Source organism: Nilaparvata lugens, chromosome 4 (assembly GCF_014356525.2).
Source record: "Nilaparvata lugens isolate BPH chromosome 4, ASM1435652v1, whole genome shotgun sequence".
NCBI lineage: Eukaryota > Metazoa > Arthropoda > Insecta > Hemiptera > Delphacidae > Nilaparvata > Nilaparvata lugens.
Genome location: NC_052507.1, coordinates 77,669,927 through 77,682,728, shown reverse-complemented (window position 1 = coordinate 77,682,728; position 12,802 = coordinate 77,669,927). Strand labels below are relative to the sequence as shown.

Here is a 12,802-nt window from a genome sequence, read left to right as displayed (position 1 = left end):
CCTCTAATACAAGGCCCCGGCCTACGATATTGCAACGTCGCAGTGTATGCCTAGAATCTAATACATGATTGTTAAAAAGATTTGAAAAAATACCAGCTGATCTTTTTCACCAATCATGAATCTAATACATGATTGGTGAAAAAGATTTGAAAAAATACCAGCTGATCTTTTACACCAATCATGTATTAGATTCTAGGCCTACGCTGCGACGTTGCAATATCGTAGGCCGGGACCTTGTATTAGAGGTGGTGGCTATGATTGTACCCATTGAAGGTACAATAAACTTGGATGAAAATGAAGAATATTCAATTAAAAATCTTTTTCAATTTTAACTTAGGATCAATCAACCTTTCTTCCTCGGTCCACCTCTTGAGAAAATGTATTCACACGATACAATATTATTCATTCGCAGAAAATAACGGTCAAGATTCAAACTTTACAGCTTGCCTAGCGATAAACGCAGCACTTATAACATTTTAGATCCTCCTCTTCATCAGCACTATTCAATTTATTCAGCGCGGCAGATGCTGAACGCTGAACGGCACTTGTACGTCAATAAGTCAGTCAGTCGCTGCTGAATAATAGTCAAGTGTCGGTCGGCATGAAAGTTTCGTTTGCAGGCACTCTTACTGAACGGTTCACACAGGTGCGGGAAGTCCGCACCGCATACATCTCAACCTTTCATGCAGTGAGAGGAAGAATAGAGGAAAGAACACATGGACGAAAGTAATATTTGATCTCTGATGGACAGCTTCAAGTGTTGGCGGAGATCTGAACAAGAAAGCAGGTCTCTTCTAACCTCAAATCCTCGATGGAGAATTAAGATAATTTTTTGAAGCCTTCAGCTTTTTCCCTTTTCTAATATTCAAATACAACTGGGATTTTCTTTCAATGGAAATTAGGGGTTTCGGTAATGACCTTTCGGGTTTTTCATTTTTTCATCCAAAGAGACTTCAATCTTTAATCTTCAACCTCAGTGCCCGAACATCCTGTAGGCCTTATTTTGTGTGAGAGAGAGAGAGTATATTAACTTTGCCAGCCATGTACTATCTGGAGATCGTCACGTACGTTAGTAAAAATTTGAGGGCATTCTCATCCGTTTTACTTGGTCATTCCTACAATACGAGGAGTGGTGGCTCGATCCTCGGTTACCCGGCACATAGACTAACCCTTCTGGAGAAAGGCCCACATTATTGCGCAATAATAATTATAAATAGACTCCCCCATAATTTTAAAGATTTTTCCAACTTTTCAAAGATGACCGGAAGGATAAGGAAGGTTCTTTTAAAAAGAGCGCCATACACAGTGGATGAATGTGTGGATGTCTTGAGGGAAGAAAATTACATGTCATAGAATTATTACAAAATAAAAATTTCCTTTAAATCAACTGAAAATAATCGATTTCTTCCAGGGGGTGTTCCTGTAGGCAGTGTTTTTCTTTGACGTCTCCTCTTTGCACTATTGTATTTTTTCTGTGTTTATTATTGATTGTGACGATTCAATGTTGTGAAGCTTGTCTTTTATATGCAACTACTTGAATAAATTAAATTTGATTTGATTTGATTTGAAGACTAAATAAATACAACTTTTTATGTAAAAATTAGGGTAATAGGAATTTGAAGGTCTCACTAGATTTCTCATTACTTTTGCTATATTTTCTCTGTGGTAGAGCCAAGGTTTCCCAGTCACTAGTTGTAAGTAGCAGGTTACTATTAGGACCAAGCCACACAAAGCGTTTCAAGACGAGACGGCAGAGTAGGAAGCTCTCTGATTGGCTGATTATCGGGGAAGCTTCATTCCACGATGGGAATCGCTTTAAAAATTGAGGATCAGTGAAGTAACATATTGTTCACGAATGCTATTTGATAATAATCTCAAAAATGTGAAGGATCATTGAATATTATATTAAAGACCAGTAAATGTGTTCTTCATAATGTTGTGTAACAACTGCTAGAATGTTTAAATATTTAAATGTTTAAATGTTTATATGTTGCGCATTAACGGCGAAACGCGGTAATAGATTTTCATGAAATTTGACAAGTATGTTCCTTTTTCAATTGTGCGTCGACGTATATACAAGGTTTTTGGAAATTTTGCATTTCAAGGATAATATAAAAGGAAAAAGGAGCCTCCTTCATACGTCAATATTAGAGTAAAAATCAGACTATAGAATTATTCATCATAAATCAGCTGACAAGTGATTACACAGATGTGTGGAGAAGCCAGTCTATTGCTGTATTTCCATAAGGTCTATAGTTTCAATCAGGTACTTGTGGATGAGAATACTGCGTGAGGTCTACTGTTCACAGAACTACTAGTAGAGGAAAGAACTGGCTTATTCACGTAAGAGATAGGGAATACACGAATGACGCATCATCACGTCTGAACTACTCAACTGATGAACTTAAAATTTTGAATATTGATTCTCAATTTACCGAGGATGGTTATAGTCCTATTCTAAATTCTTCAAGATTTCATCAGGTCAAGTTTTCAGTTTGTCAAGGTTTTAATTAGACCTTTGCGGAGCACGGGTTACCTGCTGAGTCTAGAATACATTCCTAGAATTCAAGATTTCTAGTTTCCTTGGAAAGAGGCTTTCACTTATGGGTTGTGACACGGCGAGAATCTTGCAAAAATCACTATATGGGAACATGCAACGTTGCCACATTAGAGAAGATCCCCTACCTGCTGATGAAAAATCCCTTCCACAATAAAGTAAAATTACTTGAAAAATCTTACTGAAACTTCTACAAGCGAAAGAATATTTCTTCCCAACACGCCCAATCGCCTAGCTGCTCCAACAAAATCTTCCCCAAAAAAGTGCAAGAGGGTGGTAGCATCAATTCCCTCTACAGCATCCAAAAAATGGGGGAGCGAATGAGGGGATTGAAGGGAGGGATACTGAAAGGGGGGGGGAATTAACGGCGGAACTGCGGTCTTAGGCGACCGGCGTTGGTCTTATCTAGAAAGAGCATCGACAAAATTAGTGTAAACAGCTATCATTTATCATCGGATGAAGTATAATGGGGTCGAACTACAGCTCTTCTGTTATCCTCCCACAATCCGCTGTCATTATCACCATCAAGAGAAACATCGTCAGGTGCAAAAGTACCGAAAAAAAACCATACGCCCCAAGGATTTCTGAACCGAAATTTCTTTTCAGTGACCCCTCTCAACCGAATCCACCCCACCCACCCCTACCACTCTTCGTGTACAACAACCAATCTCTGTCATCATCATTGTTATCATAACTGTCATCAAACTGTTCAAAGTATCCTGGCAGCAGAGAGCGATTTCTGACCATAGGAAATACCTTTCCTGCTTCTTAAAACCACTTGGAAATTAGAACCACTTATCCTCTGATACGATTATAGCTGTTCACATTCTCAACTCGCATAGTAACGACATTAAACCTATTTTGACTTCTTAAAATTAATAATTATGATATTTATTATTATTATTCTCTTTTTCACGCAGTTGCGGATAGCTTATGCGAAGAGGGGCAAAATTTATGCAACCTCTTGGCATTATTTTCTATTATTGATGGAGTATTTTACCAAATATGTTGGAGCGTTTGGCGTACTATGCGAGCTGTATCAAGCAGAACAGACTTCTGCATTTTCCCTACCAGAGTTTCTGAGACATCAATAGCCTTACAGCTCTCCACTGTTGAATTAAGAACCAGACCATTCACAGATATTACGATTGGATTATTCTAACATTATTGAGACCATACATATCTTTGAGCTCAAATGCTAGCTCTTGATACTTCCTCAATTTCTCACCTCTTGTTCTTTGACAATTTTCATCTGCTGGTATGGCTACATCAATTATCAATTATTATTATTATTATTATTATTATTAGTATTATTATTTTATTATTATTATTATTATTATTATATTATTATTATTTCATTTGTAGACTTTTCAAAATTACTTGGATCACGGACAGGAAGTGAAAACTTAGGCTCGGTTGCACAAAAGCCTGTTAATTTTTAATCATGATTGAATGCCACTAGAACCAATCAGAGAATGCTTTCTTGAAAAACCTGGTGTGGTACACTCACACAACTTTCCTTGCTCATTGAACTGTGAGCCTCATTCTTAAACGAGAATAATTTAGAGGAATAACATAATGACGATTGGCAGCAACATATTTGAAACTACGATCAGACTACTGTATATTATGTGTATATAATTGTATTCAGAGTACTTTTTCCTTTGTGTAAATTGTGAAATTCGAAGATTTTTTTAAACGTCGTTAAAAATAGCTGTTCTACAGATGAAATATCTCGACTATGTGTTCTTTTTATGAACTGCTCTACCTACCAACCTCATGCACGAGAAGGAGGTTACAAAGTTCATTTCTCAAGGATGGGGTGGACCCCATTAGTTTCCAAGGAAAAAGACTCATGCCAGTTGATAAACAACTATACAGGGTATGAATTTGAAATAGATCAGTCAAGTCATTTTTGAGGAAATCGTGAATAACATGGTTTTTTATTAATTATCCGCCATTTTTCTCAAGAATATTACGGAGCTCCTGAAATTTTCCCAGAAATGAGACTCATGTCAGTTGATAGGACTTATAAATAGCTATCCATGGTATAAATTTGAAGGAAATCGTTAGAACCGCTTTTGAGAAAATCGTGAAAAACATGGTTTTTTAGTAATTATCCGCCTATTTTTCCGCCATCTTGAATTGAATTTCTTACTGTCGGGTCCTCATGGTATAAGGACCTTAAGTTTAAAATTTCAAGTCGATCGGTTAATTAGGAATGGAGTAATTGTGTTCACAGACACAGACACACACACACACACCACACACACACACACACACACACACACACACACACACACACACACACACACACACACACACACACACACCAAACACCCAAAAATCAAGTGGTGTTTGGACTCAGGGGACCTTGAAACGTATAGAAAACTTGAAATTGGGGTACCTTAATTTTTTTATGGAAAGCAATACTTTCCTTACCTATGGTAATAGGGCAAGGAAAGTAAAAAAGGCTTTTGGCTACCACCAAGAGTGGTAGAGAGGACTTAAGAGTCCTAACTTCGCTTAATGAAGAATATTTTCATTCTCAAAGAATTTTTCACCTTAATTTTCTCTTCTTATTGGTTTTGTTGCATTTAATTGCAGTTGGAATTCAACAGTTTTTGTGCAACTGACGCTTAGCTTAGGCTGGTTGCACAAAAGCGGATGAATGACACTAGTACCAATAATAAAAGCCTTCTTTTCATATGATCCTTCTCTGTATGGTTCTCGTGGTGATTAAAGAATCATTGTATGGTTCTCTAACTAGAATGAGAATAACTATTGAAAACAATATGATACAATTGTCCACATTCTCAACTCGCTCAGTATCAACATATTTTGAAATTTTTAAATAATTTGAAAATCAGATGATAGCAGAAATGAATGATAAAGATTCAATCTTTATCTACCATAAGCGGGTCCTGATCAAACTCTTTTGTGAACCACATTGGAGGGGGCCTTGTCTCTATGGGTCGAGATTCATGGTTTATGACTAACTAACAATGTGTACGTCAACACCTTTCCACAACAAGGGCACTCTCTGCTCAGCTGTCAACTCCAGTTAATTATCTATGCTACAATTAATCAACTCACACCCACCTGCAATCAACTATTGTTACGGTTCAAAGTATGTGGCACAAAATGGACGTTCACAGATTTACATTGTAATCGCGACCTTAAAAGCAGTGAAACAATGGAATGGAAAATATATTTCGAAATAGATACAGTTTGGTATTTTAACGAATTTTTACTAACCTACTAACCAAGAAGTAGTAGGGCCGTAATATCAACCATCTCAGTTAATGCTGTGCAAAGGCTAAAAATAAACTTTCTACTCGCAATATTTTTCAAAGTTTTTCGGTTTGTATATGATCAAGCTATCAAAATGAAAAGGTTTTCTCAGAAAAACATTTTTTTTCGATCATTACTTTTTGAGATATGAGCGCCTGAAGTTCGAATTTTTGGGACAGAACATTTCAAATTCGGTAAGAGATAAATTCATGAGATTCAGAGGATAGATTCTTTATGGTATTTTCGATTTAGTAAAATTAAAAATTTCCAAAAATGGAATGATGATGTGTAATATCATCAAGCTATCAAGATGAAAAAGTTTTCTCAGGAAAACATCTTTTTCCGATCATTACTTTTTGAGATATGAGCGCCTGAAGTTCGAATTTTTGGGACAGAACATTTCAAATTCGGTACGATATAAATCCATGAGATTTATAGTATGGATTCTTCATGGCAAAACAAACATTTTCTGAAAAAATCAATTTTTGGAAAAGTTATTCAATTAACCAAACATAACTCGACTAAAAGTTATTTTTTGGTTATTTTTAGTAAATTGAATAACTATATTAAAAATTGATATTTTCAGAAAAAAATTGTTTTACTAGATCAACAATACCATGGATAATCCATCCTCTGAATCTCATGGATTTATCTCTTATCGAATTTGAAATATTCTGTCCAAAAAATTTAAACTTTAGGCGCTCATATCTCAAAAAGTAATGATCGGAAAAAATGTTTTCCTGAGAAAACCTTTTCATTTTGATAGCTTGATGATAACCAAATCAAAAAAAATTGAAAAATATCACGAGTAAAAAGTTCATTTTTAGCCTTTGCACAGGCTCAACTACGAAATCAGTATCTAAATTTCATCACAGATTAGTCTATCGAAGTTATCTGACAAAAATCACAAGGATGCCGCGATAAAGAGGCCCATTGTCATGTTGTTTCAACTTCCTTGTCGTTGACAATACGCAACTTATGCTATTGTGACGTCACACATCACTTATGTATGCTAGTATGCTACAGGAAAAGAAGTTACGGTGACAAACGACTAGAAGAGTACCTCTCACGATGATTAATTACGTACAATCTCGTCTCTGAAAAATATTTTCGACATACAAAACTCACGCACGCATGCGTCCATCAAGCATCACTCTACCAAACTTGGGATTATTATCGTTATTTCCAAGCTAATAACGTCATAACGACGACGGAACATTCCAATTAGGAACACAGGTTTGTTTCTCACCGGCCGAAAATTAACAACATCACAACGTTTAGTGGGTTGCCTTCCTGTAATCACTTGTATTTGCATTGTAATGAGCAGTTCTCTCTCTAATAGTTGTAGCTTCACTGATGGAGCAAACTTCTTGGAAGCATCATGATTAATGTTCCGATCAAGCCTATGGACAACACCCTATTATACTAGTAGTTCTGTGAACAGTAGACGTCACGCAATATTTTCATCCACAAGTACCTGATTGAAACTATAGACCCTATAGACTGGCTTCTCCACACATCTGTGTAATCACTTGTCAACGGATTTATGATGAATAATTCTATAGTCTGATGTTTACTCTAATATTGGCGTATGAAGGAGGCTCCTTTTTCCTTTTATATCATCCTTGAAATGCAAAATTTCCAAAAACCTTGTATATACGTCGACGCGCAATTAAAAAAGGAACATACCTGTCAAAAATTTCATGAAAATCTATTACCGCGTTTCGCCGTGAATGTTATTCACTTGACGAGTAAAATATAATTGATAATTCTTGACAATAATAAACAGTTAATTAGTCCAGTCACTATATACATTGGTGCATGCAATTTATATTGTGATTCTGATTTTTTAATATATTTTTTGGGTACATAAGAGAAATCCAGAACCAATTCCTTCATGCAAAAACTCCTTGGCTAGATACAGGTGGTCCAAAAACCTCGTATTTTCGGTTCATTTTCCAGTTTTCAGCTATTTCTGACAAATCTCGTGATCGGACAGCTTTGAATATAGAAATTGGACATTTTTTGTGCATTGGAATATTGGCTTAAGTACACTCAACAATAGATTTTCCATTTTTTCGACCGAATTTGGCTTATGATGCATGATTTTGGACCGCCTTGACGAGCCGAGAAGAATGAAGTGTAGTACGATGAAATCTGAGACTTGAGTTAAAAGGTATGTGTTTGAAATTTTGATCCTTGAGGTGTCCTTAAGCGCACCTCTCCACTAGGAAATACTGAAATGAACTGCATCCAACGGGTGATTCTCATGGAACATAATCTCATGAACTTATGTCATTGTGCGAAATATCAATGTGAGGACAATGTAGTTGGTGATGATGGTTGAAGCTGAAAATTAGGTGTTTTTCACAATACAAGGAGCATTGTTGTCAGGTGTACCTGAAAATCTATATGAGATAGAGCGCTCTACCTGATCTCAGATTGTGAAGCACAAAAAGACGCCCAGAGGGATTATGCATAATACATCTAAATGTTAACAATCGGAAGATATTGTTGATCAAAAACTAAAATTCATAAAAATATATTGTTTCTTCAAATTTTACTCAATTTTGAAAAATCATAACTCAGTACTCATTGGAGATAGAGAGTTCCGAATGATCTCATTTTATTCATAATTTTATAATCTAAATAAAAGGCGGGAGCAAATTTTTCTGTCCGATTACGAGATTTGGCAGAAATAGATGAAAACTGGAAAATGAACCGAAGATACGAGGTTTTTGGGCCACCCTGTATCTAGCACAAGGAAATTTCGCATGAAGAAATTGGTTCTTGACTTCTCTTATGTACCCAAGAAATATATTAAAAAATCAGAGCTACAATATGAATTGCAAGCACACCCCCTTTTTTATGTCTATCTTGACTGGACTGAATTACATCAGATATAACGGTATCAGCTATCCTCTATAGAAGGCAGTGGCAAGGCAGAGATTCGGTAACGCTGTTCTCCCATCTTTCAAACCTGGACCTATTCATCACTATAGGAAGTAAAGATGGCCGGTTGGGTTGGCAAAGTTGACTCGCCGATTCCGTGTGCTGTTTTGCATGTGAAGTGTTGACCAGTCCTGATTCGTCGAGAGGTGCGCGTTGTCCACTCGAGAAGTGAGAAAGCGGCAGCGCAGCCGGACTATTATAACGGACTCCACCAGCAACTATTAGCTCAACTTCGCCCTGAGGAATCCAATTCAAATTCAAATTCTGTCGAGTGTTTGTTTTGTTTGTATGATTTTATAGCCTAGCAGAGAAGGATGGTAAGTGAATACCAGGAATCGTGCTCATGTCTGTGTACCTCCGGTTTCATAGGAATTCAACTCTACACTCTAGATCGAAGATGAAGTTTGCGGGGAATCTACGAACTCCGCCCCACGGTCAGAATGCACAAATGTTCATGTTTGTGTACCTCCGGTTTCATAGGAATTCTACTCTACACTCTAGATCGACGATGAAGTTTGCGGGGAATCTACGAACTCCGCCCCACGGTCAGAATGCATAAATGCTCATGTTTGTGTGCCTCCAATTTCATAGGAATTCAACTCTCCACTCTAGATCAACGATGTCTTTACGGGGAATCTACGAACTCCGCCCCACTGTCAGAATGCATATAATATGCTCATGTTTGTGTACCTCCTGTTCCATAGGAATTCAACTCTACACTCTAGATCGACGATGAAGTTTGCGGGGAATCTACGAACTCCGCCCCACGGTCAGAATATATGGCCATTCATGTACAAAGTGTAGGTTAGTGACGTCAACACTCGCTTGTCTCAGTTTTGACAATCCATAGGAATTCCCGGTCGTTAACCGGTTCTACCGACTGTCAGAGATGGAAATTCAATGAATTCAAATGGGGAACTCAGTTTCTCTAGATTTCAGTTCATCCACCCTATAAGATTTGATGCACATAACCTAAAAAGCTCTGCTTAATCATGTTTCAAAATAAAATGGGTAGGTTTGGGAGGTTAGGTTTTCGCTTTCAAATTGGAATAATATGTTGCTATTAATCGGAAATGATTGATAACAATCACAAAAAACAAGAACGTTGACCGAACAGCTGATTATGGGTGGAATGGAATCTGGATAAATTGAGAAGAAGAAGGCATAACCGATAGTCTGACTGAGATCCCAAAATTGGCATAACCAATAGTCCAATGAGATGCCAGGATCGGCTTAACCATTAGTCCAACAGTGATACCAGGATTGACATAACCAATAGTTCAACAGTGATGTCAATATTGACATAACTAATAGTACGACTGATATCCCAAAATTGGCAAAACCAAAAGTCCAAATGAGATGCCAAGATTGGCATAACCAATATTCTAATGAGATGCCAAGATTGGCATAACCAATATTCTATTGAGATCCCAAGACCCGCATAACTAATAGTCCAATGAGATACCAAGATTGGCAAAACCAATAGTCCAATGAGATGCCAGCCAAGACTGGCATAACCAGTACTAATCATCACTGAGATTCCAAGACTGGCATAACCAGAAGAGGAGAAGAAGAAGGCAAATTGAGAAGAAGAAGGCATAACTGATAGTCTGACTGAGATCCCAAGGTTGGCATAACCAATAGTCCAACAGTAATGTCAATAATTGCATAACCAATATTCTAATGAGATACCAAGACTAGCATAACCAATAGTCCAATGAGATATCAAAACCGGCATAACCAATAGTCTGACTGAAATCCCAAAATTGGCATAACTAATATTCCAATGAGATACCAAGATTATCATAATAGTTGATTATGGATTAACGTTATTAATTAATATTAAGAGTTGACTGAACATGCTCATTATGGATGAAATGGAATTTGGATAAATTATGAAGAAGAAGGCATAACCAATAGTCTGTCTAAGATATCAAAACTAGCATAACCAATAGTCCAACGAGATGCCAGGATTGGAACAACCAATTACCCAACTGTCATGCCAAGACTGGCATAGCCAATACTAATCATCACTGAGATTCCAAAACTAGCATAACCAATAGACTAATGAGATACCAAGATTGGCAAAACCAATAGTCCAATGAGATGCCAAGACTGGCATAACCAATACTGATCATCACTGAGATTCCAAAACTGGCATAACCAATAGTTTGACAGTGATGTCAAGATTGGCATAACCAAAGATTGAGTGCAGTCCCATCTGCCATGCCAGGCGGCATGAAAGGACACATTACTCACTGCTAAATTGTTTGTAATAAATTGCAGTCGGCCGCTGCGTTCTCACACTGTTTGCGTTGCACAAGCCGCTGCGACTCATCAATCTGCGTGTAGCAGCTCACCATTATTTTAATACGATCAAATCGGCCCTTGTTTTAGTAGACGCTTTCAAAATGTTGTTCATTAAGGTGAAAAGGTCTCGCTTGATTTGATTTATGTAGGATTTGCTTCGCATGTGTGTTCACCGGCTGCAGAAGACAACCTTTACAATAATTCCCCCCCCCCGCTAACTACAATCCTTACAATCACCCATCAATCGCCCTTGCTGTCTGTATTCATCACTGCTTACACTTCCACCTCCTCCTCATCCATCTCCTCCACCAACTCCTCCAGAAAAGAGGACCCGCTTCGATTGATGCTTAACGATACCGTCGTTTATACTCCTCAGGGCGTTGTGTAAACTTTGTTACAGCTTCTCTCAACTTATTCTCTCTCTGTCTTGCCGTTCATTACTCTTTCCTTTCAACCCACCCCCCTCCCAAAACTCCTCAGTCCGACTTCTAATCCTTTTTTCCTTATAAGCTACTGAATTAGAAAACTCCTGCTTCTTCTTATTCACCTTCTTCTTCCACTTCTTCTTGTTGGTCTTCTTCTTCTCTCCTCCTCCTCCTTCTTCTTCTTGTTGGTCTCCTTCTTCTTCTCCTCCTCCTCCTCCTTCTTCTTCTTCTTTTTCTCCTCCTCCAACTCCTCTTCTTCTCCTACCCAACCTTCTTCTTCTTCTTCTTACATATTACATATCCACCGTCTAACGGAGCGTACATTATGTTGTATGAGCTCTGGGTACTTACATACATTTTCTTAATCTGCATAGTTATAAAAAATCCTGTTAAATTTTAATCCTGATTAACTTCACGTGAACCAGATCAGAGACGATCATTTCAAAAAGATGGATCTACTGGAATCATCAGGATTGGAAATAACCCGGCTTTTTTGCAACCGGCTCTAAGTACCTGATTGAATGATTACAAAAGTTCAACAGCTGAGTCATAATTTTGACACAGTCCCACACACATGAACTCGCTCACTCACTTCCATCATCAACAGACGACGAAATAATTATTATCAGCTGTTTTTCAAAGGATGAATAATACTTATCCTTTTCAATGTCCTTCAGCGAGTTTTCCCAGGGATGAGACCTAGTGCAATCGAATTTTTATATTATAAACCTACTATGTTCTGAATTTCGTGAGAATCGTTAGAGCCGTTTTCGAGATCCGGTGAAATACAAACGTATAAACATCTAAACATATAAGCATATAAACATAAATTGCTCGTCTAATAGTAGTATATAGGATGTCTCCTTCTTTGAGATTACAGTTTACTGTGTGTCCACCTTAATGTTCTCTAATCAGATCCTACTCCTAGTTCAATATGCTGCTGTATTTTCAATCATCCATTTCTAGCTCTCACTGTTTCATTGAGTTTTCTTCAATAATAGTAATGATAATAGTAATCATCATCATCATCATAATAAATTGCCTTTATTCAATATTATTTCATAGAAAATACAGTATACGAAGCAAATCATTGTAGGCATTTTGTATGGCAAAGTGCCGTCTTGGGGAGCTGATTGGAAATAGTATATAAGAGTTCTCTGCAAGTTCCATCAAGTAAGGTTTTCTATTTATTGTGTTTGTCTTATTCATTTGAATCCTTGTTGATTAAGGGTCAAGCCACATAAAGGTTTTTTAAATATCCATT

At 37.3% G+C, this 12,802-nt stretch overlaps 1 protein-coding gene across 2 annotated transcripts in view; it reads right to left on the bottom strand.

The window, feature by feature from the left end:
• The window catches only part of LOC111052865 (segmentation protein cap'n'collar), a 407,420-nt gene that overhangs the window by 132,128 nt on the left and 262,490 nt on the right, over positions 1-12,802 (bottom strand). The gene's annotated exons all lie outside the window — the stretch shown is intronic.